Here is a 27,540-nt window from a genome sequence, read left to right as displayed (position 1 = left end):
AATTTGTGCATGACCCCTTATATGAAAAACAAAAATAAACAATACTTTTAAAAATCATCAAATAATAACTTTTGATTATGGAAAGTATTATGAACTTTGTTGATAAGTATTGTTTAACTCTTGAAGTTTGAATTTTGTGGCAATTTAAGCATATTGCATACAAGTTGACTGAAATCGTTGAAAATGCATTTCCAACAGCAAATATCTCAAAAACTAGACATCACGTCTACGATCTACGCAACTAGGATTGTTATGTCTATTACGACTTAAACCAGTGTTACGTTAGAAACATACTTGCAATATTAGCCAGTTACATTTTGTGTGCAAACTGTATTGAGAGTGAAGATTATGCTGCGAGGGACAATTTGCTTGAAAGCAAAGATTAGTCGATAAATTGACTTGCGAATATACAGCATACCAGCTGTCAAAAACTGCTTCCGCATTGGAATGCAGTCACTCCATCGGACCATCAGCGAGGATAAAAAAGAAGCCTTCGTGTCGACTGGTCGTGGAAAAGGCTACCGCGTACCGATTAGAAAAGTTCGCGAAACAGAAACGCCCGCTTAAAATACGGTTGGCAAAGAGTGTGACCGTGGGAGACATCGGTCGGTGATTAAAATAAACCGTCGGAATCGAAGTAAAAATTAGCCACCACTCGGAAACTCATCCACACGAGGGACCATCCTCGGTGTCCCGGAAAAAACCAGCCACGAGTGATTAACTGGTCCGCACAGCCTTCGCCGAAGGGAGCCGGCATTTCTTTGGAGAGCCATTCAGCTTAGGAAAACAATTCAGATTACCTGGTAAGGAAAATCATGGAATTTTACGATGACAGCACTGACACCATTGTCTTGCAGGACAATCGGGCATTGTGAAAAGCACCTTGAGATTCTTCGGGACGTACTCGTCGCCCAAGCAAACTGCGTCACGAGATTTAGCAGCAAGCATCCCCTTCGTTGGATCCGTAGGTCCACTGACGTCGATCATCCGGTAATAGGATCAGGAAAGGGACTCGGTAAGCGATGCAACGAGCGTCAAAATGGCAGAATCCTAATTTGTTTGCCTTACAGAACACTAGGGCGTACGAAGGACGTGCTGAAGTGCCGAATAGACCTGTTGGAACAACCCGACCAGCGAAACAAGAGAGCCTTACAAGTAGGTTGCATATACAGGACGGGATTGCATATAGAAACTAATATGCGTTGTCCAACAGGGCTCTTTTTTTTCTACAGCTTCTATTGGCCTTCAGACTCATTCGGCGGAGGACTCTGGACCGCGACCAATCCATCAGCAAGGTACGGGCTGTCACACGATCGAGGCTCATCGACAGCGTAGATCCCAAACAGGGCCGGGATTCGGCACGGAGAGGCGGGTGATCGTGGATGCCGGGGATTACGGTGGTAGATGGGCCACTGGCCGAAGCGGACGCGCTCGCCCACAAGCAGCAATGAAGGGACGGGTACTATGAAGAAAGTGGCATAGAGTGAAAGAAGAGCTAGAATGTTAGGGTCCAGAAGAGTAGGAGCATGAGACAGGTTAAGGAAAAGTAAATAAAATGTTTGCACACTAATATTGCATTTTGTGGCGTTTTATGTGGTTAGCCGGACCGATTCTTGCCCCTTCCAACCCAGCAAGATCGTTTCACAACATTGGCGCCCAACAAAACGAACCATTTTGGTTTGTGGTTTGTGGTTTTTAGAACTTGTTGAGTTTGAAGCACAATTCTGTTATTTAGTAACACATTTGTAGAACCTACCATTTTATTAGTTCTTGTCTAGTTGGCTAATTAAGACCATTTGGATCATGGATCCAGCAAGCCTGTCTGAAGAGGAGATCTGTTACGAATTGGCGTTGCGCCATGTTAACAATCTTGGAGCACTTCCTCGCAGGGCAAGGGCCGTTCGCTTGCGTGCTCTTATGCAGGAAGATGAGATTAGAGGCATTATTTATGACAGTTCCTCCCACGTTATGGATGCGGGGGACAATATCAGTCAATGTCAAACTCGTGTGCGCGAATTATTACCAGAAGTGGAAGCAGCGATGAAACGCGGGGATCTCCCGGCCGTGCGTCTGATACGATCGCGATTGATTCACTATCGAGATAGACTGGCAATTATCGATCCGCCGGAGGTTTTCGTCGACACGCACGCCACATTATCACTACTAGTGCAGTTTTCGTTGGAGGATGTGGACGATGCGCTGGGAAGAACGAGAAAAAGTGCTAGACCCGTGAATAGTGAAAGTGTGAACCAAAGCAGCACCGGTGCAATTCCGAAAAGGACCAGCCAGACTTCGATATTCGCCGAGGCAGATTTCCGAGGATTCGACGCAGAGGGAAACCCGTCGTTTCGTTCAAATTCGTCGAATCATGCGGGCATCGAGCAAGCTGGACATCCGCAAAGGCAGTCTTCATCTCCAGGGATTGAAGCGTTGGAGAATCGGCCGCAGCGGATGAACTCAACTCAACACGACAACGAAAGGGGAGCAGAGTCCTTGGAAGCTTTGTCTGCCAACCGAGGAAGAGGTCGGGGAGCGTTAAGGCAGCGGGTGGCAACCAACAACAGATTCACCATGGAGAAAGATTTCGGCCGGCGTGAACCAACGATTAGCAGCATACCACCTCCGCCGTACGAACCACCTAGAGCAGAAGCAGGTGAAGCTGACGCCAGAGAAGATTACTACCAACTCCGAGCCGATCTTTTACGACAGCTGAACCAGCGACCACAAGAATACCTCCCAAGGCCGTTGTTGGAGGAAAGAAGAACATTGAAGGCAATCCACAATTGGCCATTTAGGTACAAAGGCGAGAAAGACGGATCATCGCTGAATACTTTTCTACAACGTGTAGAAATCTTCGCAGCATCCGAGGGAGTTCCTGAGGACGTATTGTTGAAGAACGTTAAGCACCTGCTAATGGACGACGCGCTCGACTGGTACAGCAACGTTTACGTGACTGGCGAGTTAGTATCCTGGGATGATTTCAAGCGCCTAATCAGGTACGAATTCCTTCCAGCGAGCTACGCCTATATCCTGAGAGCAGAGGCCTACCATCGTCTGCAGGGAGAGGACGAGCCGTTCAGCAAGTTCTATCAAGACATTACCACTCTATTCCAGTACGTAGACCCTCCGATGACCGATCCTGAGAAGCTGTTCATCATCAAGAAGAATATGAACTCCACCTACGCTCCCATCGCAGCGTCGCACCACTCCACACGCTTGCTGGTAAAGGCGTGCAAGGAATTAGATGAACTTCGAAAACTGCAACATCACCAACGAAGAATCTCCTTGCCATATGGAGCACTTATCGAGCCAGCACTAGCCACACCGCATTCTTCATTGCGTTCATCAAAGCTTCAACAACCACTTCAAAGATTTGGAAAGGTCCATGCGTTGGAGACGGAGAAGCTGCAAAGCTATGGGGACAACGGGTCGCTGCCATCGTGCATTCCGGAAACCGAGCAGTCAATGCATGAGGAAGAGAAGGTGGAGCAGCGAATGGAAGCTATACTCCAGCAAGTGAACGCGCTCAAACTAAGGTTCGATCGACGAGAAGCAGGAGCAAGACAGCTGTCCAACCAATTTCCACAACAACCAGTAGCCAATTCCAGCAACCAACAAGCCGCTGATGCATCAAATGCACGGCCATCCCCAGCAGTAATAATGTGCTGGAACTGTGATGAAGAAGGACACCGTTTCATGGACTGCGCCAAACCACAAGCAGTGCTGTTCTGCTACCGCTGTGGTCAGAAGGGATTCTCGCTGCGAAGTTGCCCGACCTGTCGTCAACGCTCGGGAAACGTGCAAGCGGGGAACCAGTAACCGAGGGTATAGAGTCCTCGCTTTACCATAACGATCCCTCGATAATACAAGACTTAGTCCAAATCAGTTCACTGATTATCAATCCAGACAATGACAATCGTCCGCATGCAGTGGTGGAAGTACTAGGAAAGCAAGTTACTGGCCTCCTGGACAGCGGAGCCAACTGCTCCATTTTAGGAGGCGACAACGTGAAGATGGCTCAAGAACTGGGCTTGCAGAAGATAGCACTAATTGGAGGCATAAGAACAGCAGATGGCACGGAGCATCGCATCCAATCATACACTCGTTTGCCCATAGCCTACAACAACAAGAATGAAGTCGTGACGATGTTGCTACTCCCCACGCTGCCGACATGTGTGATCTTCGGAATGAACTTCTGGAACGCATTCAGCATCAAACCGGTCTGCTGCACGATAAACCTGGAGCCTGGCATGGAAGGTGATCCTCAGCAAGTCTCGATGAAGTCGCTGTCCGAAGAAGAAAAGCGAAGATTGGAAGAAGCCATAAGCCACTTCCCAAAAGCAGAACCCAGGAAGCTGGGAAGAACGGACCGATACGTCCATCGCATTGATGTCGGAGATGCAAAGCCTCGGAAGCAACGGTACTATCCCATGTCGAAGTACGTGCTAGGGGATAGGATTGACAGGATGCTGGAACTCGACGTGATAGAGGAAGCGCTGTATTCACCATGGAATAATCCTCTAGTGGCAGTAAAAAAGAAGACCGGCCAGTACAGAGTCTGCCTGGATGCCCGCCACCTAAACTCGGTGATGGTGAACGAGGGGTATCCCATTCCACAGATATCTGCGATCATGAATAACCTCTGCGGATGCAACTACATATCAGCGATCGACCTCAAGGATGCATTCTGGCAACTGCCTTTAGAAGAGAAATCCCGTCCGATGACAGCGTTCACGGTGCCGCAAAGAGGTCATTTCCAATTTTAAGTGGTACCATTTGGGTTATGCACAGCGAGTCAGGCACTGGCGCGGCTGATGACCCATCTATTCGCAGATCTGGAGCCTCATGTGTTCCACTACCTCGATGATATCATCATCTGTTCAAGATCGATCGAAGAACACATTGTGATGCTTGAAATGGTGGCTAAGCGGCTGAGGGATGCCGGTTTGACCATATCCACAGAAAAATCCAAGTTTTGCTTGGAGGAGATGAAGTATCTGGGCTATGTGTTGAATCAGAGCGGATGGAATGTAGATCAAGAGAAGATCGAGTGCATCGTGCGCTTCCCAGCTCCTCAATGCCGGAAAGAGGTGCAGCGATTCCTAGGGATGTGCAATTGGTACCGCAGGTTCATAGCGAACTTCTCCAAAATAGCAGTACCGCTGACAGAGCTGACCAAAACAAAAACAAAGTTCCGATGGACGAAGGATGCAGAAGATGCGTTCTTGAAACTAAAGTCAGCACTCGTATCAGCGCCGGTGCTAGCGATGCCGGATCACTCCAAACCATTTGCAATTGCATGCGACGCGAGCGACGTAGCCATTGGGGCGGTGTTGACACAGGAAACAGACGGAGAAGAGCACCCAATTGCTTATTTCTCTCAGAAACTGTCGTCCTCGGAGCGGAAGTACTCAGTAACCGAAAGAGAATGTCTAGCCGTGATAAGAGCAATAGAGAAATTTCGAGGGTACGTAGAAGGCACAAAATTTACTGTACACTGCGACCACTCAGCCTTGAGCTATTTGCAGTCGATGAAAAACCCAACAGCGCTCTTGAGCCGGTGGATACTGAGACTAAACGCATTCGATTTCGATATAAAATACCGGAAGGGCGAAATCAACATTGTTCCGGACGCGCTTTCCAGAATTGTTAGTACACTGGTGTTTTCCGCAGATGCCGCCGTCGATCAGTGGTATCAGAAGCTAATGGAGAGAGTGCAGGAATCCGGAGACAAATTTCCGGATTTTCGTGTGGTAAACCAAGAGCTTTACAAGAACTGCAGCAGCAAAAATGAAGAAGGAGCCTTGACACACAAGTGGAAGAAGGTCGTGCCGCTCAACCAGCGAGCTGGAGTGATTGCGAAGTTCCATGATTCAGCCTCAGGAGCTCACCTTGGCTTCCAAAAGACATGGCAGAAGCTGCAGAACCACTTCTATTGGCCGAAAATGATGGAGGACGTAGCACGGTACGTTAGGGTGTGCGAGACATGCAAAGCAAGCAAGGCGCCAAACAGAACGATGATGCCGAACATGGGGGGCCCTAAACCTGCGCGCGTGCCATGGGAATTGGTTTCGGTAGACTTCGTAGGCCCATTCACCCGTTCTCGCGCCGGAAACACAGTGATGCTTGTCGTGGTAGACTGGATGACCAAGTACGTCGTCGTTCATCCCATGCGTTCAGCAGATTCGGTGAAAATGGTAGACTTCCTAGAACAGCACGTCTTCTTGCGGTACTCTCGACCTCGTATCATCCTCTCGGACAATGGGAAACAATTCCTATCAGCAGCATTCAAGGCTTTAATCTCCAAGCATAACATCATCCATATGAAGACTGCGTTCTACTGTCCGATGGTGAACAATGCGGAAAGGGTGAACAGAGTCCTGATCACTTGCATACGAGCCCTGTTAGACGAAGACCATCGTGGATGGGACGAAAACCTACAAGCCATCGTAGCAGCTATCAACGGAGCAAAACATGAGGCCACCGGTGTCAGTCCGCACGTTGCAAACTTCGGTAGAGAGCTAATACTGCACACTGACCTCTATACACAGCAGGAGTTGAACACGCCCGATGATCCGAAGGTAGCGCAAGAAGTACGTCTCTCTGCGATCCGCCGTATCCACGAATTCATTATCCAGCGCATCAAGAACAAGCACGAAAAGACAAAGCAGCGGTACAATATGAGAACAAGGGACATCGTATTCAAGGTCGGAGATCTCGTATGGCGAAGAACGTTCACGCAGTCATCCAAGGTAGATCACATTGATCGCAAACTCGACTCCAAGTTTATTCCGGCTACAGTGATTAAGGTCTTGGGGAGCAACTTGTACATGCTGGAAGACGTCAGGGATGGCAAACGTGGATAGTACCATGCCAAGGACATAAAACCGAACTAGTGATGCCTTTTTATCAAGCTATGTAAGCAGCAACAGCTGCCAACCACAGATGATCTACGGAGAATCAGCAAAACACGCAAAGCGGTCGAGATTCCTGTGTGCAGAACGATTAGCAGACAACGCCCATGGGTAGCAGAAGGAACGCAGTGAAAAATCAACTCAACGCGCTCCGGAATTACGGAGGACCTAGACGGTGCTGCTCCGCACAAGTTTCATCTCTCTGCACCAGAATCGAAGCCATCGTTCAGCGGCATTTTCCAGCCGAAGAAGTTCGAAGCTAAGCTGAACCCAGCATTGTCCGTCAGGTGTGATGAGCAACAACATTCTTTTAGCCTACCTCTCCACCTTGACCAGCGCTCAGCTATGAAAGCAAAGACTTTTGCAGACAACTGCCTTCACCGAGAAGGAAAGAACATACGCATTGCGGCATATAACAGAATTCTCCGGTAGTTTAAGGGGATCATTCAGCGGTACACCAACACTTTCATCGCGCCAGAAAGTATACCGCGCGCCGTTCGCGAAGCGGGAGAAATCGCACCTTGCATTTCTGGAAACGGGAGGCAGGGATCTCTGCAGTACACCAGCTGGCTTCTGGATAGGAGGAGTGGAGAGCCGGAGATCGACGATTGAGTTCGGTTCGACGCGGATTCGAAGCTTACGGCCACTATCAGGCGCAGCGGAATCGCACCTGGTCTGTACTAAGAGAGGAGGAGTTCGCAGCGGAGCCTACGGCAGGCTTGGGAGATTGGGACCCCGAAAGCGACCAAGTCAGTAGGGAGGCTCCAAATACCAGAAACAGCAACAACGCGGCAAAAGCACGAAGCCTATGGAAGGCTCGGGAGATTGGGACCCTGAAAGCTAACTGGCAAGTAGGGAGGCCCCAAATACCAAGAAAGAACAGAGACAACCAAGACACTACGCCAGAAAAGTTCAGAGCCTACGGAAGGCAAGGGGGATTGGAACCCTGAAAGTTAGAGGATGGCCCCAAATACCAGAAACAGCGTCGGTGCAAGGGAAGTCGGAGATCACAGCCGGCGAGGGAAATTGGGACTCAAAAAACTAGTAAGGTGGCTCCAAATGCCGGACAAGCTATGCAGACAGCGGGTAAGGAGCTGTTGACAACGAGCATACGCTTCACCAAAACACGTTCTGCGGCAGAAGCTAGAGGACCAATATCACCAAACGAAACCTCGCCGTTCTTTGCGTACCAGTGGACCAACACAACAGTATCAGCTGTCGAACACGGTCTGAACCGCCAACTCAACGAGCCATCAAGCAATCGTCAGTTTGGAGCCCATTGCAGTCGACCACAAGTCGTCGGACCTGAAGCGCGCGCATGTTGCCGATCAACCGATCGGAAATATCGCTATCGGAGGAATGAATCCAACCGAGTAGCATTGACTGATCTTCAGGCACAGGTCTTGAACGAAGTGGTAGTCGGTTGCATGGGGGTCACTACGAAATCTCTCTCTAAAGTAACGCGACCGGGGGGCGCGGTAAAGCCACCTATCTGGGCTCGTAGTGATTTAGGTCGAGGAAATGCGACCTTTTCTCAATCGTAACTGACAAAATCCACTATTATCGTTCTAATATTAGCCAACATTAAATGTAAATTTTGTTACATGTTTTGATCTCTAGTTTTATTGTAGCTCTTAAAACTAGCATAGATCGTCTTGAGTGTTTGCCACAGGAACGGCAATGCACAGAAGATGGAACAAGAACTAGCGCAGAGAAATTTGCTCATTAGTGAGCGTTCAGATCACCTTTGGCAGGACTCGCTGCCGTTATGTTTGTTTTGTTTATGTTTGAGCTTTTGGATCTGGTGAGCAATATTGCTCACGTTGTTAGTTTTGCTGCAGTTATCTACATCCTAAGGTCTGCTTAGAGATCCCCTTCAGATCTGCTCCAGTCTCTTTGCGACTTCTTGTAGAAGTGAGTCTGAGAGTTTTTTGTGAGCTGCCTACCAGCGCTCACAAAAAACTCTGCGCCTGTGGTAAGGTTGTGTTACGTTAGAAACATACTTGCAATATTAGCCAGTTACATTTTGTGTGCAAACTGTATTGAGAGTGAAGATTATGCTGCGAGGGACAATTTGCTTGAAAGCAAAGATTAGTCGATAAATTGACTTGCGAATATACAGCATACCAGCTGTCAAAAACTGCTTCCGCATTGGAATGCAGTCACTCCATCGGACCATCAGCGAGGATAAAAAAGAAGCCTTCGTGTCGACTGGTCGTGGAAAAGGCTACCGCGTACCGATTAGAAAAGTTCGCGAAACAGAAACGCCCGCTTAAAATACGGTTGGCAAAGAGTGTGACCGTGGGAGACATCGGTCGGTGATTAAAATAAACCGTCGGAATCGAAGTAAAAATTAGCCACCACTCGGAAACTCATCCACACGAGGGACCATCCTCGGTGTCCCGGAAAAAACCAGCCACGAGTGATTAACTGGTCCGCACAGCCTTCGCCGAAGGGAGCCGGCATTTCTTTGGAGAGCCATTCAGCTTAGGAAAACAATTCAGATTACCTGGTAAGGAAAATCATGGAATTTTACGATGACAGCACTGACACCATTGTCTTGCAGGACAATCGGGCATTGTGAAAAGCACCTTGAGATTCTTCGGGACGTACTCGTCGCCCAAGCAAACTGCGTCACGAGATTTAGCAGCAAGCATCCCCTTCGTTGGATCCGTAGGTCCACTGACGTCGATCATCCGGTAATAGGATCAGGAAAGGGACTCGGTAAGCGATGCAACGAGCGTCAAAATGGCAGAATCCTAATTTGTTTGCCTTACAGAACACTAGGGCGTACGAAGGACGTGCTGAAGTTCCGAATAGACCTGTTGGAACAACCCGACCAGCGAAACAAGAGAGCCTTACAAGTAGGTTGCATATACGGTTGGGTGACAAAATGTCGAAAGACAAAATGTCGAATGCCAAAACGTCGAATGCCAAAACGTCGAAAGGACAAAACGCCGAAGGGACAAAACGTCGAAAGGACAAAATGTCGAATGCCAAAACGTCGAATGCCAAAACGTCGAAAGCCAAAACGTCGAAAGCATAGAACGTCGAACACGACAACCCGTCGAAAAGAAAAAAAAATGCGATAATATATGACAAAACGTCGACAATAAGGAATACGAAGAAATCGATAAAATGTAACGTCAAATTAAGGTGACACAGTTTGGAATCAACTCTTAAGATTGCACTAAAACTTCAAAGGCACAAATCTCGCGAAGAAAGCATCCAACAACAGTGAACTTTTTATTTTGGCTTTGTGCACTAGCAGAAAGCTTAAAATAAGAAGATCAGGAACGTTTGCCAACTATTTCTCCAGTTTTGTGCCTTCAAAAACGTGAGTAGGGGGAGAAGTCGGCCATTGTGCCGGCCATCTTTGGATTCCGAGATGTTTCACCTTAAACAATGGTTTGAACAGTTAAAATTGTCATGATGGTACCGTAATTTTAAGCTGGTCTTGAAGATAATAAAAAAAATCATATTGAAAATACTTTGAACTTGTGGGAATTGCTTAAGATTTTGTCTCTCACCAATTTTACAAAATCGCATCAAGTTTAAGTCAAACATTCAAAAAAGAGATGGGAGGGTTGTGCTTTGACATAAAACTTTCAGTTGATACTTGTATTGTTTTAACTATTTAGTGTTTAAACGAAAAAAACTGTATACATTTTCAACACAACCAAAAAATCAATGTTTAGAAGACTATTCGAAAGTACGTATTAAAAACATTCTGAATCCCCTGGTAAAGATATTTATTCCAAAAAGCAAATCAAAAAATCAATTTATTTGTACGTATTCAATAAAAGAATAAGTAAGTATTTTAAGAATAAAAAATATGCTAGTTGCCAAAATTTGATTGAATTATTATCACTAGTTTGTTTAAAGAATGAGTGTATTTTATAAGAATAAATAATACACTTTTCAACAGTAAATTCAATTCACCTATACACAATTTTTACATCGATTTTCGAGAAGTAGCTTATTGTGGTAAATAGATCTTATTTTAAATAAGGAAAAAATATCGATGATCGATTTCTCTTATTCTGATACATATTGCTTCGGTGCATAAAAAAATTTGTTGAACCACGAGTACTTAGTAGAAAAAGAAAAATTGAGCACTGTTATTTGGGCCCATTCTATGAGTGGCGTGAGGTGAGGATGAGGATATTCGGTCTCGTAATGTGAGGTGACAATTCTCGATTCGAGTGAAGTGACTCGCCGTGTAAATCAAATGGAGATTCACTTAAATAATGTCGGTTATTGTCACTTCGCTATACGAGTCGATCTCGTATTCTCACCTCACACTACTAGTAGAAAAAAAACCAATTGACATTCCCTTCATCTGCTGTTGCGTGACTCCAGAGGCTTCTTGTCTTCATAACAACTGATGTAGTCATCACAGTTCAGGCTTCAGTTTCAATTTGTTTCTTGAAGTGCTGCACTGCTGCTTCTCCAGTCAGGAAAGGATGTTAGATTGACATTTTTCTGAAAATTTATTCGATGCTTACTTTGATAAAAATTGAAAATTTTGCTGTTTCCAACGCCTTTTGCATCGCAACCATTTATTACTTAGTAACGCTAGTTATCTCCAATAACAAAAACCTCCGCTAGAAAAATAAAAAAAAAACATTGCTTTCGACGTTTTGTCTATTCGACGTTTTGTCCCTTTCGACGTGTTGGGATTCGACATTTTGGCATTCGACGTTTGGTTGGGTTTTCCGACATTTTGTCCCTAAACCTGCATATACAGGACGGGATTGCATATAGAAACTAATATGCGTTGTCCAACAGGGCTCTTTTTTTTCTACAGCTTCTATTGGCCTTCAGACTCATTCGGCGGAGGACTCTGGACCGCGACCAATCCATCAGCAAGGTACGGGCTGTCACACGATCGAGGCTCATCGACAGCGTAGATCCCAAACAGGGCCGGGATTCGGCACGGAGAGGCGGGTGATCGTGGATGCCGGGGATTACGGTGGTAGATGGGCCACTGGCCGAAGCGGAGGCGCTCGCCCACAAGCAGCAATGAAGCGGTGACCGTGAGTACTATGAAGAAAGTGGCATAGAGTGAAAGAAGAGCTAGAATGTTAGGGTCCAGAAGAGTAGGAGCATGAGACAGGTTAAGGAAAAGTAAATAAAATGTTTGCACACTAATATTGCATTTTGTGGCGTTTTATGTGGTTAGCCGGACCGATTCTTGCCCCTTTCAACCCAGCAAGATCGTTTCACAACACCAGCCGATGGTGTTTTGTAATAAAAACTGAAGTTCGTAGACACAAAAGTCAATTAGGACAAATTGAGATTTCATCTCAAATTGTCTAGACACGATATGATATTTTTGAAAACGGCAATGGATGCAGCAACTCCAAATTAAGCGAATAGCGGTATTTTGGCGCTTGAGACAAAAAAGTACCGCTGTGTTATCGCTCTCTACAATCATTAGAATTTGTTTATCATCTTCTGCTACAGCTCTGATTAGATCGGAGGGATAATAGTGCATGACAAAACCCATCTTAACACGCTGCAAACGCTGCGGATGTTTTAGGATAGTTTATCATGTGTAACTATTGGTAATTCAGAGGGGAGCCTTCCTGAGACTCCCTGAAACATAACCTCAAGGTCGGCATGCTTGATCACTACAGTCTTCCGCGAGGCAGGGAATGATCGCACTGTCATACATAGAAAACTCACGTCACACTAGTTTCGACACAAATTACATTTATTCCGGACTTTCTTATCCAGTTACAATTTTGGCATGGCGATGGCGATTTCCCGGGCCTCGGAATAAGATGACGGGCTCGGTCAACGGCGTATCTTGCCGGAACTACCCAACGCAAAGGGGGAGAGGGGTTGTGGACGTCCAGAACCGAAGTTCTGTTCAAAACAGCGAGGTTCTGCTGTCCCATTTTACTTCACTCAATTCTTCTGCTTCTTTCCATGTTCAAATAGATTCATACTTTTTCACGAGTTTACGCTTTGATTATTTTCGGTTGAAGGGTGCAATACAAGTGATTATATTAAATTTGGGTCGTTGTCATTTTAGTCCTAGTGTCGCCTCTGTGAGATCATTGTGCCCGCTAGACCGTCCATCTTGGTTACCGTTTATTTGCTTTTTTAGCTACCAATCTATTCTGTTTATTCCTCTACCTGTGTTGGGTGGTTGATGGTGACACCCTATGCTGCCCATAACTGCATATCAGTCACATTCGACATTTTTGACAATTTCGAGTTAATACCGTGGAGAGTCATCAAATGATGTATACTTTCGCTGAACCTATTAAAATCTGTGATTTTGTTCTAGAAAATTTGAAAAAAATACCAAGTTGTTTTGTCACATTGGTAATTATAACGGCATAACTGTCACATTGAGATTATGCATGAGCTTCGTAATGTAGTAGCAAAGAAATTTCTATCAGAATTATTTTCTGACTATTCATTTAATATACGACATGAGCTGTACAAATTTTCAACTTCAAATAAGCACTTTTGAGTTCTTGGTAATTTTTTGAAATTTTAGTTTCTTCCCATACTGCCATAAAATGCACACTTGGTGTTTCATTTACTCTTCATTTTGCATCTTGTTGCATAAATAACTATTAGAAACTTCACAGCCCATCTTCTCAATGCCTACTTTTTACAGATGGGACTGACTTGCGATTCACGGCAGTATACTACGGACTAACATGGGATTTATTGACGGAGAAAACTGCACGAAGAAAGTTATTCATAAACTTCGTAATCACTAACTATATTTTTAAGTAGTGATGCACCGAATATTGATATTCGACTCTTCTATAGTAAACATTTCTAGTTATCAATTATTTTTCGCCTTCAAACCGGCCGACAATCAACTGAGAAACATGTTATCTGCAAAAATCGTTTGATATCTGGCCGAATACTATGGCACCCGAATAAACGGTGTATTTCTATCTCAAAGCATTTCTCAAGAACAGCCATCAGGATATTTTTAAAGCACTCTTCCTTGAATTAGGGTACCTACTTTAAGAGTTATTAAAGCCATTTTTCTTGGAATTTCTCTAGAAAATTTTTATATATCACTTTATAAACTTCTCCAAAAAATATTTCTGGCATTATCCTTACAATTTTGATTTTATAAAGGGATTTTTCTTGATTATTTTACATTTTTATCTTTTCGGATTCATTCAGGAAAAAATCGTTGCATTACAGCTAAAAAGTTTTACAGATATAAAGGTATAAATTTCTCTAAGGGCTAATCAATGATTACACCAAAAGTTTTTTTTTTCCAAAAGTCTCTTGTAAGATTTTTGCCTGACGTTCTATGTGGAATCCTTTAGAAGTCTATTAATAAAATTTTAAAGGGATTGTGGGAATCTATTCTGTTTTATTTTATTCAAGATTGAGATTTTTCATCTCGGAACTGATCCAGTAATAAGTAAAGAAGTTCTTTTTCTGGTATTATTCGAAGAATTTTATCTTGAAGTCCTTCAGAATTTATACCGACATTTTCCCATGACTGCAGAAATGATTCCAGTGATTTCCCTAGATTGTTTGACGATCGCTCAAATAATTCAACTAGTTTAGTTCCTTCAAATACGCATTAAAATTAAACCAAGAATAGAAAATAATTCCATAAAATGTTACTTCTGAAATTTTGGAACAATTCTGACTTCCTTAAGAAACTACTTGTGAATATCTCTGGGAGATCTTGGGAAAATTAATCTTGAAATGTATGATGGAACGGCTGACAGAATCTCAAGAGGAGCTTCTTAAAAAAATTCTGTTAGTATTTTGAAGCACTTTCTTAGCGACTGGTGTTAATTCTGAAAGAATTCAAGGAAACAACTCTAAATAAAAATTCAAAGAAGCACTGATAGGTATCTTCGGACTAATGTTTAGATGTGTTTCCGTAAGAATCTCCTAATAAAGAATAAAGAAAAGGAATCAAATGAGGCATTCATGGAGTAAAATATTCTGAGGATATCTCATACAACCCTATGAAGTTTCATGTATATATTAAAAAAATCATACATTGATTCCTGAAAAAAAATACCACGCGGTATCCTTTGTGGTATTTTTGATATACTTCTTAGATAAATTCCGGGTATGACTCACAAGTAAATTCAAAAGTGGAATAATTGACAAATACTTTGGATACTAAATTACTAAATACATCCTTGAAATGGTTTATGGAGGAATCTTTGCTCAAATTCCCGGAAAAAGTCATTCCCTCTGCTGGGATACCTAGAGGTTTTTGTACCTAGGGTAGTCTCAACTTCCTTGGAGGATTTTTTAAAGATTTTTTTTACTGGATATCTACCGATATTCTGAATAAACCTCCAATGGATTTCTCTTAAAGTTTTTTAAAGGTTGATTTCGGACCACTTTTGTCACCACAAATCATATCTTCATATTTTTTTCATTCCTTCTAAACCCCTCAACGAACCTTTTACTTAGATCAACTTAATGGTCGCTGTGGTATCATGAAGAAAAAAAAGAATATATCTAGAATTACCTTGTCGAGAAATTAAATTTAGTCGCACGTTGAACTCCACTTTATCCACTGTAATAGAAGGTTAAGGTTTTAGGTGTCTTATGCAAACGGTTAGTATAACCAGTTCACCCACACACAAAACGCAAAAGCTGCCAAAAACTGCCATATTTTGTAAAACTGTCGAAGAACAGCTTTGGGGACGCTTAAACTAAACAAAAAAATACAGTTACGATGAGAGGGGTTCCAATAAGTTGGTCAGATGAAGTTAACATGCTAGATAACAATTAAACTTTCTAAAATCACATTGAGAGCATTTAAGCCAAATCTAACAAATATATCAAATATCTGTATCCAGATCCACTTTTTAAAAGTTATTCGAAACTTCACACTTAAATTATTTTACCGTAATCCGTGAATTTCACCGTAATCTCAACAGCTGAACAGTTCGGTAAAATGAAACACCGTAATTCCGTCGAAATTTAACGGATTCCGGTAAAAATTTAACGAAAACTGTAAAAAATGACCGTAGGGTAAGTGTTCCCTTAGCTGTGGGTGTTCCTATAGTTGCGGTAGTGCCGTTTTCACTGATTTTATTACATCAACCACAGAACCGACACTGCCAATCGACGTATTGGCTTTTTGATACGCGGAATAGTTGAAAAGTGCGTTCAAATTGCTTGAAAACTGATGAAATATCAGTAAAATTGCTAAAACCTTACTTGCTTGTACCAATAGTTGCGGTAAAGTGTTCCTATAGTGGAGGATCCCATAAGAAAACAACGGATACCGCAACTATAGGAACACAAATTAAAAATATACCGCAACTAAAGGAACAGTGTACCAATAGTGGAGGTATTACTTTTCACTGACATGCCGTGGATTACTGCGATGAAATTATTTTTCCCATTAATTCAACGGTCGTTACATCCCGTTACAACATTAACATGTACATCAATTGCGCATCTTAAATTTGGACGTTTAAATGAAGTTCAATCGTGCTTAGTACCTTCACTATTGGTACATCTACCCTACTCCGTTAATTTATTCCACCGAACTTTTCAGCTGTTGAGATTACGGTGAAATTCACGGATTACTGTGAAATGATTTAAGTGTGTTTGTCCTAAGAACAAGTTTTTGATCTTCAAACAAATTTTCAGGCTTGCCATGTTGTATGCTGTACCCATATGGACTAGTTGTTGTAATACCAGGAAGAAAGCTATGCAGAGGATTCAAAATTAAATTTTTAAACTGATTCTGAAGCTTCCTATAGTACCCTATGGTACTAATGAGTTACATAGAATATCCATTGTTGAAACATTGGAACAAATGTCAAATAAAATAATTAATAATTTTAGACAAAATTTGTTGCAATCTTCTATTGCCACGAATAGTGCGTTATATATTTAGATTAAGTAAAATGTATTTTTTTCTCTTATAAGCAGGTGAAATCAACTCACCTGTAAAAAATCCCCAACTGCTACGGCAAATGAAATGTAATATGTTGTTAACACTTCAGTCGTCGCGCTGTTGTATTTTGTACAACACTGCTGAAAAAACCTCGCTTTTAGTTCATAACAGCAGCGCGGTGGCTTTGACGGTGGCACACCGCGTGACGACTGGAAGGTTAACAAAATGTTAGCAAAAGCATAATTTTGTAATCCCAAATTAGGATAACAGTGTTGTCTAACACAGAACACCTGAATATAAGAAATGAATTTAATGTTTGGAATGATACTAAAAAATTGAAAAAGAAAAAAAACACATGCCCTTAAGTATATCATATTCATGTAGATTAAACTTTCCTATGTATTACTACGCTTTTGAGCACAATTTAATTAAATGATAAAACAAAATCATCATATTGAACTCTGTTGAATCTGTACATTTTCATGGTACGCATTTCAAGATTATTGAAAGTCTGAAATATCCTATGTACTCAGACATTTCTGTTATGGCATTTAGAGATGTATATAATTCTGTAAAATTGTCATAAGCTCTTGAATATATCAGATCCAACCCTCTAAAATTACAAGGCTGACCAATAAGATATGCGCGTGAAGCAAGATAAATGTATTGCGTGATCTGAAAAAATAACATAAGATCAATAGATCATTTGAACAAATTAAGTTAAATGGAAAATAATAATCCACAACACAACAGTCCATGAAATGGTTTGAACATCACTAACACATCAACCGAAAGCGTAGATCTCCCGGATTTATTACGACTGCATTCATATGCAGGCTCTGAGAATGTGTTCGACGACAAGTCTCTCTCTCGTAGTCTCGGGGGCGATTCTCCACTTGCGCAGGCAGATCTCAACTCAGTCTGCTTTGTGGGATAGGCGCAAGCACTTATAACGACCGGGCGCGAATAAGTACGAGTGGGTTTCGCTTCGTGGACCGTGGGAACCGCTGGTGACAGAAAATGAAATAAAGAAACAAACAGACGTGTGTAGAAGGAGGAAACCGAACGGCGAACTGGGATAGGCCTCGGAGAAGTCAATGCGCGTCCGCTCCGTACGTTCGAATTGTCGTGCAATATAGCTGCATAATCTGATCTTTACAGAGTCTATTTTTTGAATAAGCCTTCACACTTCGGGACACAGCACAGACAGAAGGAATTTTGAAGATGTTCCGTAACTATACGTGAAAATGTGATTTAAAAATAAAACGGATGTGAAGACGACTGAAAGTGGATCTATACCATCTCGAAATTGTAAGTACCGTTTCAGAGTGCAAGTACAGCTAAATACTGCCCATATATGTCGCAGCTTCACCCAGTTTCCCTTTGTGCTGCCTGTTTGAAAGGGTTGTTATCAACCGATATCAACGCAATTCAATTACTTAGGCATTGAATGATGGATGATTCAGAGCTGGTTATATAGAAGTCTGAGACTACCTATCATACCAGAACTGAAATTTTTATTTGATTCAAATGGGTCGAAACGAGAAGAAATCATAGAATCAACAACACGCTCTTGTCTCGCCAGCCAATCATTCATTGCATTACTAAGTTGAAGAATACAGCGGTAGCATAAAATTAGTACGCATTCTGACGGCGCTGTCCGTGAAGAGAAAATGAAATGAATGAAAAATAAACAACACTCTGGTCTATACCTACTATAGGGACACGACGCATAATTGAAATTTATAAATTTGTCACCGGAAATCGCTGGCTGTCGTCTGAAGACCGTATGCGGCGGAACGGAATAGCTTAGGGCACACGGGCTTATGAGAATAACAGCACTTGGAGGTATGTCGATGTCCAAACTGGTATACAGTCCATACATATTTATAAAGTTGAAAAGATATTGAAAATTACATTTTATTTAAATGAATGTCTACGTGGTGTCTAATTGGCACTATGCGAAAACGGATTGGTAACTCTAACATGTCAGAATAGAACTGGAAAACATCATTTGTACTGTTTGTTTGCATGAAATATAAATTCAAATAATCCAAATAATTACATTTGACACTGCATTCTCAATAGCCCTTCTTTCGACTTTTCTCGATTTACCTTGATTTCTTCTCATTACGATACTTTCTTGACTTATATCGAATTCGTTTTTGAACCTAGATTGGAGCTGGTGAAATCCGTCCTGAACTACAGTTTCAACCTCATCCCGAACAGATTCGACCAAACCAAACCAAAATTTGCCTGAAGTTAGTTGACCTTTCACAAACATTTTTTTCAAGCAAAAAACAAAATCTTGCAAAATGGCATTTTGAATACGTCTTATAGTGAATAAAATGTATATCGATACACAAAAATTGAAGAAAAGGTATTTCTATCGGTTAACATTATATGACACCTAAACTGCCCATAACTGCATATTTGTAAAATTCGACAAAAGTAGGCATTGAGTAAATGGAATACCAAGTGTGTATTTTATGGAAGTATGGGAGAAAACTAAAATTTCTAAAAAATACCAGGAGCTCAAAAGTACTTCTTTGAAGCTGACATTTTGTACAACTCATATCGCATACTAGATGAATAGTCAGAAAATAATTCTGATAGAAATTTCATTGCTATTACATTATGAGGCTCATTTGTAATCTCAATGTGACTGTTATGCAGTTATAATTACCAATGTGACAAATCAACTTGGTATTTTTTTTTTTCGAATTTTCTAGAACAATCTCACAGATTTCAGTTAGTTGACCGAAAGTATTTATCATGTGATGACTCTCCATGGTATTAACTCCAATTTGTCAAAAATGTCGAATGTGACTGTTATGCAGTTATGGGCAGTAAAAGTATGGTACAAATCAATTTTTTGGTCCCAAAACAGCTCATTTATTGCAATAAAATCTGCTTCAAAAAGTCACTTTTACAATAAATTTGTGTAGCCCTTGAATAAAGTATCAGTTTCTGCATACTTTACTTCATAATTACAGTCAATTCCCCATAACTCGATATTGATGGGGCCACCGACTAGGGTAGGTACCGAGTTATAAAACACAAAATCAGTATAAATACGTTCCAAGGGACCATCGAAGTAGCCATGAAAGCAAATTTCAATATGGTTTAAAAGTTGACTATTTTTTTAATTTTTTGAATGCTTGTCTTTGCGAAACTTAACTTTCCGGCTGTCAAGGGCCCATTAACAAATTTCATAACGCTGAAGGGGGTGAGTGGGTGTCCTTGAGATGTTACAGCTCATACGAATTTCGAAAGACATAAATACAAAATGCGTTACAAGGGGGTCGGTGGATGTCAAAAATGACCATTTTTGGCGTTATGAAATTTGTGAATAAACCACTGTGCTGATGGTATGAAAAGTAAAGTTTTTCTATGTGTGTCAATTTCAAACAATACGGAGCAAAAATTAACCACGCAGGATTTTTTGTTATTTCAACATTCGCTGTTTTCTCCGTATTATAGTTTTATTTTTGACGAAGGTTTAAAAAAATTGCTTTCTATTCGCTCATTTTCAAATTCCCAAAGCAGGCATTGCGAAATCTACGGTTTTTCGCACGTAAGGAGAATGCTTCTTTGCTTCCTCATGCGAACATCTTTTTTCCTAGAGTTACGATGGAGGATAACCGAAAAACATTCCACTATGGGGATAATTTCTTTTTCATTCCATCATATTTTCGCTCACCAACTGCTCCCGAGAATTATAATTATGTGAACAAACAAAAAGTAGTGCCCGCGACGAGATTCGAACCTAAAAACAACCGCGATGCGTGCACGCTAACCATGCTACCACACCAACTTGACGAATGTAGTGGTTAATTCGGTGCATAAAAGCAACTGCTGCTCGTGGCGATGGATACTGGAGAAGTTCTCCATGTATAGGAAAAATAGAAAATAAACTTCTAACAGCTGTGGAAATGTGCAATAATTGCACATTTTAGATAATTATTATCTATTTTCGCTTTTTTTGTGGACGGCTAAAATCGCAAGGCAGCTTATCGCTGAAAATTGCGTTGAGGGATAAATCCATTATCGTGAGAGTGAGAGACTGTACTGATTGGATTTTTGAAAAGTATGAAAATTGTATTTTTTTATAACCTACGAATGCCTGGGGTTTTTTTTTATGTTCAATACAAAAACATACCTTTTATATTTGTCTACAATCAACCTACCACAGATGAAGATCCTGGTGGTATTAAATTCGGTTCAAACTTGTTTTCCCTTAGTTACACGGAAAATGAAAAATGCTCCAGAAAAAAATAAATAATATTTTCAAAAGTACTGAAAAAATTTAAATTTAGAGGGTTAATAATGAGGACTTAATTCTTATACCGCAATAATGTTACTTAAATAGGGCCTAACTGACATGTGAGATTTCTCTTCACCGTTCCTTTCTTTCGCTAATAACTTAGCTAAATTTGATAAATCTGTAATATTTTATGTTAATGAAGTAAGATATAGTGATTCTCCATCCTACAGCGCAAAAATATGTTACGCAAAGAGCAGCTATGCTATGCTATCATATTGTAGCGTTGGAATATAAATCAATGCATGAATGGTGCTTCTCTTTCTTTTATTCATGAGCTTAAGAAATATAAACTTCTTGAAGTTTGTTCATGCGAAAAATGTTCCAAATTTTCGAAACAGTGATTCTCATGATTATGGATCACACTACCTAAGATTCATACATCTCATGAGTTTTGCAAATTATATTACCAGGGAAATATGTTTTTTTTACTAAAACTGGCACCACCGAAAACGATACCACTGTCAAAATTTTTATAAGTATGTGTATTTCAGAAAAAACAACGAACCACATTTCTTAGGGAATTGCCTGCATTTAGGAGTATTTCGCGGTTCAGAGTGGTTTAAATTTAAAATACCTCAAAAAGTAAATTTGTGGGTTTCGTGGCTGTGCGGTTAGCGGCGTCAGTGGTTAAGACGTATTATGCCCCGAGGCGTGGGTTCGACTCCCGCTCCAGTCGGTGAAAACTTTTTGTCAAACAAAAAATTCATCACTGCCTTATGTTAGCGATCGTTCAGTCTGTGCAGCCTTTGGCTGAAGACGGTCTTCGTAGCCTGGCGGTTAGTGTCACCAGGCATTTAGCCGCATCGTGTTAAGGAGTGTGGGTTCGATTTCCGCTGAATGCTAGTCCGTTGTCTAGTGTGGTGCTACCTTCAAATGACAAATCGTCCACTGGAAGCATTAACGTGTCGGTGTCTTTTAAAATGTCTTTTTAAATGACTTTTAAGAGTTGGGCTATCATATTCCGCATCAGGGACCTTAATATTAGTATGTTATGGTATTGTCAATGTTATCGAATATTGTTTAAATAAGTGATGTTAACCCAAATCAGCTAAATTAAAAATCACTTTAAACAGTTTTTTTAAACACGATTTAAACTTTCAGAAAACAAAACACAGTAGTCACAAGCAATGGGTGCCAGTACTTGTTTTAAGAATATACACACTTAGAACAAAATACCGACTTCGGTAATTTGTTTACCGGAATCTCAACAGCTGAGCGGTCGGTAATTGGTTCGGTAAACGATACTAATACATTTTACCGAGAAAACTGTATTTTCATTGTGGAAATCATAAATTACCGATAGATTTGTAATTTCCAGTCTTGTTCCACATGATTATTAAGAATGAAAAACACAAAAATATCACGGTTCCATTACCGCTCAGTGAGTTGCTTCTTGTGAATGAACCCGTAGCAATAAAAAAAAACCCGGAACTAACAACCGCCCAGCTGCTCGCCACCTGAAATATTATGTTTTATGTATAAAATGAAACTGATTTTATTTCTTTCATCTTACCTAACCACATGGCCGCTTCTATTTTGCACAATACTTTCTTTGTAAATTTGTAAAATTACCATCAGCACACGACTTGTTATAAGACAGATAAATTTGACTGGAACCCAAGAGCTCGCAAGAGTAATATGGTGGACTTGACGTTTCTTGCTGCCAGTTTACCGATCTCGGTAATGAACGAGTTCGATTACCGAAAAACAGTTAATAATTTCGCCGAATTTGGTAATTTAGCTGTTTTACAGACATATCGGTAAAATATTTCACCGTGTTCGTTAAATGTGTCAGAAATCACTGACGTTTCGGTTTTTCGATTTACAGATGTCGGTAATTAGACTAGAAAATACCGGTTAATCTGTAAATTTTTCGATTACCGATTTATTCCGGTGATTTATTTTACCGAGCACAGGCGGTCTGTTTAAGTGTGTACGATTTGCAATATTTGCGTTTGAAATTTTGAAGAAATATCCATGAAATTGATCAATGTTACCCCGCATTACGGTATCTCTAGGAATTTACGAATCCAATAAATACCTGAGGATCCGCAAACCTGAAACGAGTTACGTGGATTACGCGATAAAAATTTGTGGAGGTCAAGATATTAATTTTCGGATTTGGCGCCATGCGAAGAATAACCACGTTTGAAGCACTGTTGCAAAATTCAGTAATTCCCAACCGGATAGCCGTAGCCCATCTTACATAAATCATTTCTCGCGTTCAGTATCATGAGGGCGTAACTGCAGTGATCGATTTCTCTTCATCGATTTTCTCTTTGGGTAATTACTTGACCGGGTTACTTTATTCGAATGCTATTTTTCACTCAGTAGAAAGTACTCATCGTCCTTCGTCGTACTACACCGTAAAATTGTTACGAAAATCGATGGAATGTCGTTTAATAATGCAAAGAGAAAATCGACGAAGAGAAATAGATGACTGCAGATACGCCTGTATGATACTCAACGCGAGATTTAAACAAACCTGAAAAATGTTGCTTGTTTGCCAAACAACGTATCAACATTTCAACGGATTTTGGCAATTTTGGCCCAGTCTTACTCTCAATAACGGTTCCAAAAGTAGGAAATGATATGCTTAGCAAGTATTTAAGTCTAAACCAAGCATGAATGAACAATTGTTTCAAAAAAGGAAGCCACTGAATCACAAAATTACCACGAACATGCCCACTTATTTGTAGCACATTGTTCTTTTAGTCTACACTTGTTGCAATCAGCTTGATCGTGTGTATCATTCTGTAAAACGAGCGTTTTATTCGGTATTAAGTGCTACTTGATACTGTCGCTTGTGTCTGCGGTTGGCGTGATCATTGAGAGGGAAATTGCCATCCCACGCCACTGGACAGATGAAACATTAGAAGATATCCTCTGATTTTATCGTTAACACACAATCGTGTGGATTTTTCTTATTTTCTCGCACCAAGGTGTACAACATTTCGAAACGGCCGCTAATTGTTCGATCACATATTGATGCAAAAGGTGCGAGAAGATTTTGTGTTGTTTGTCGAGATATAAAACATGTTCGTTTGGTTAAATAAACCAGCGAAAACGGTACACAATTGTCGTTCAAAAGTGCCAAATTGCCATCAACAGTACCATCTGTTAAACATCAAGCGACATTGCACTAGATGAGCTTGAAACATATTTGAAACATTGAATTGAGTCACTACTTGCAACACGTTATCAGCATAAACAAATAGAGCCGATCCACCATAAGATAAACAAAGCATAAGGCAGTTTCAACGCAAACACATGTATACGGGGCCCATTGAAGAACAACCGCTCGTCTGGGCCGTTATATGTACAGTATTGGACAATAAACTTAAAACTTTTGAGAATTTTCATACAAAATGATCAACTTTGGTAGTCTAGATCTCAATAATTTGTTGACCGATGTGAATCAAATCTTCACAGCGTGTCAGCATTGAATTTCAACATATATTTTTGAGTAATTCTTCCATCCACGATTTCAAAAGTTATAACGATTTGACCAAAGTTAAATCATGACGAAAAATTTTAAACTTTTTCGAAAATAAGAGAGTTGTCTAAAACTTTACAGAAGACATCATGAAGCTATTCCTGCAATTTTTTGAGTTACTAAAATTGAAATTTAAGTTTTGGCTGTCCATAAATCGCTCAAATCCAACCCTTGGCCATTTTGTATAAAAAAAGTGACAAATATTTCGTCCAATACTGTATATGCCTCAAAACTCAGAATAACGTATTGGGAATATAATGGAGAAGCGAATGCCACGCCATATGCCAACAATCAAGCCAACGCAGACCCTGACGGGAAGAACAATATTTTGTTTTACAGTGCAGATAAATGCTATAATCTGGGGCCAGTTTCCATTTCCAGAGTTCCAGAATCGAATGTTTAGCTTAAACAGAGATATTCGGAGCATCAATCAGTGGCTTAGCTATTTATGTGAGCATGCTTTCGCCTGTATAGACATGATAATGTACAGCAGTCTAGAACGCTTAAGCCCTCACGGATTGGGACAAATTTATGGACGTTTGCCGCAAAGGTTATGTTTGAAATTGTGGCAATAAACAAATTCGGATCGACGAGAGCCGGGCGCGCGGTGTTCACTCAGCTCAACAGGTATAACACATGGGATATAAACAAGCCGCGTCTCGAACATGTGTTCGATGTATGCACATCTATATGGGGTACTAATATCACACGTGATGATACGGGAGCACTTGTTCGACAAACATCAAAAACCAAGCAAGTGCCGTAAAATGGAATAACATTTATGGATTTGACTTGGGATCCTTGATAAATTTATTATATATAGGATCTCCAGGTTTGGCCATCAACTTTGCAGTTTCCAAATTGTTTTCCAATGTCAAGATCCATTGTTTGCCCAGATTTGTTAGTTAGTTTTAGAACCTTATCCGGTAACGCCCAGCGTCCTATTTTGAGGACAGATTCGCTGAACGCTTAGCGTCCTTAATTGAAGACAGTTATTTGCGGAAATAACTTGGAAACTATACAAAATATGATGGCATCATGTTTGCAGAACTTGTCCATAGACCTGGCATCTTATACTGAGTGCACATCATATTTCGGAATTCACTCACCAGGTGGCGATATAGCATGATCAAATGTACCTTACACCTGCACATCCAACCCTCTGAAAAAGTCGGAAGTCAAACTTTGATAATGTATATCTCTGTTGTTTTCGAAGCGATTTCGAAAATTCTTTCAGCAATGGAACCGAGTACCATTCCAGACGAACGTTGATTTTAATTGTCTCTAAAGAAATGCGTACCGTTGGGCTCAAATTCCGAACACTCTGTTTTTGTATGGCGATTTGATTGAAATGTTTCGCTGAAATAAGTCATCAAATTTCCGGAAAATGGGAGTCTATTGCAATTGAATTTTGTCGTCTTCCAATCCATTTTATATCCCGGGAGTAGTGATGATTCTCAAGTTCTAGGTCAGTAGAGCCTGTTCAGATAAATTCATTCGCGAAATTATTCACTTGATACAATTTATTCGTGCGGTTCGGAATTTGAATCAAGGTGTTCGGAATATGAAACAGAATGAACACAGTGTTCGGCATTTGAATCAAAATGTTGATCTATAACGTAAAAACAATACTACCGTAAGGACGCCATTCACCGCTCATGCACCATTCACCGCTCATTGAGTTGTTTTAAAAAATCTGAACAAATTTTTGTTGTTAAGTTGTTAGCATGTATTGGTATACCAAAAAAGGTTGTATCAGAATGAAATTTATATGATTTTATATTATACATTTTTTTTAAAATAATTCTTCTTTCTGGCGTTACGTCCCCACTGGGACAGAGCCTGCTTCTCAGCTTAATGTTCTTATGAGCACTTCCACAGTTATTAACTGAGAGCTTACTATGCCAATGACCATTTTTGCATGTGTATATCGTGTGGCAGGTACGAAGATACTCTATGCCCTGGGAAGTCGAGAAAATTTCCAAACCGAAAAGATCCTCGACCGGTGGGATTCGAACCCACGACCCTCAGCTTGGTCTTGCTGAATAGCTGCGCGTTTACCGCTACGGCTATCTGGGCCCCAAATAATATTAGGCTGTTTAAGGCAATACATATGAGTTCAACAACAATTTTACTTTGACAGATCAAAAAATGCTTCTAAGCTGCTAATGTTAAATATGTTGTCGTACTATAGTACAAAGATAACATTCAGCTAATTAAAGTAAATTGATTCCAACTAGTGCTGTCAATAGGGCCTCATACTTAGGATGAGCGGTGAATGGCGCCCTAAACCTGTATCATTGGCATACATGTCATTCGGTACCATTATACATTTTTCACATTTCAACTTTTTTCCTACAAAAACAAGGCAGTCTACGAAAGTGTGACAGTGCATGTATTAGGTAGCATAGCATAGCATAGCATAGACTGGCTGTACATGTCAATGGTTGCTGCTCCGTGATTGATCGGAACTGGTAAGAATTGCACTACGATCCAAATGAATAAGGGATGGGAGTTTCCGCTTATTTTCGAAGTACAATTTTAGCAGATCTAATATTATTGATCAATAACGGCGCCGGCCAAGTCCTTACAGTCAGTTGGGATGGGGAAGGAATGTTAGGGTGTGATGATTGTTGCTTCTAGAGACCGAGAATACCTCTGCATCTCCACAATCACCACGGGGAGGGTGTTTATTAGTGAGGGAGGAAAAGATCTGGGAGTCACCATTGGTCAGTGATGCGATCCATGGATAAGGAGGGAAAATACAACTTAAACTTAAAGCTAGTTTTGCATTTTGTCTCGAGAAGTTTTCGGTAGAAGATATAAAATATACGTCAACATCCATTATGTCGAACCATTCAAAAGATGTTTTAAGTAATGGCAAAAAGAAAAATATATATGTATATATTTTAAATAATATGAA

General features: G+C 41.0%; 2 protein-coding genes and 2 long non-coding RNA genes across 5 annotated transcripts in view; 3 read left to right on the top strand and 1 right to left on the bottom strand.

The window, feature by feature from the left end:
* LOC5564066 (E3 ubiquitin-protein ligase highwire) overlaps positions 1–27,540 on the bottom strand; it is a 156,762-nt gene that overhangs the window by 49,597 nt on the left and 79,625 nt on the right. The window lies entirely within an intron of this gene.
* Positions 282–1,446, top strand: LOC110677256. The gene is made up of 3 exons (XR_002501062.1): positions 282–803; positions 858–1,015; positions 1,071–1,446. It is a non-coding gene; the product is annotated as an uncharacterized LOC110677256 (long non-coding RNA).
* Positions 8,839–9,830, top strand: LOC110677259. The gene is made up of 3 exons (XR_002501068.1): positions 8,839–9,426; positions 9,481–9,638; positions 9,694–9,830. It is a non-coding gene; the product is annotated as an uncharacterized LOC110677259 (long non-coding RNA).
* The window catches only part of LOC5564033, a 35,548-nt gene continuing 25,680 nt past the window's right edge, over positions 17,673–27,540 (top strand). The window contains exon 1 of one of the 2 annotated variants that reach the window (XM_001648338.2): positions 17,673–18,105. The gene's annotated coding sequence lies outside the window, so the exon portion shown is untranslated. The remainder of the gene's footprint in view (positions 18,106–27,540) is intronic. The other variant, XM_021848369.1, reaches the window with a different exon arrangement.

The sequence above is a fragment of the Aedes aegypti genome, chromosome 1, assembly GCF_002204515.2.
Source record: "Aedes aegypti strain LVP_AGWG chromosome 1, AaegL5.0 Primary Assembly, whole genome shotgun sequence".
Lineage (NCBI taxonomy): Eukaryota > Metazoa > Arthropoda > Insecta > Diptera > Culicidae > Aedes > Aedes aegypti.
This window is presented reverse-complemented; position numbering and strand designations above follow the sequence as displayed.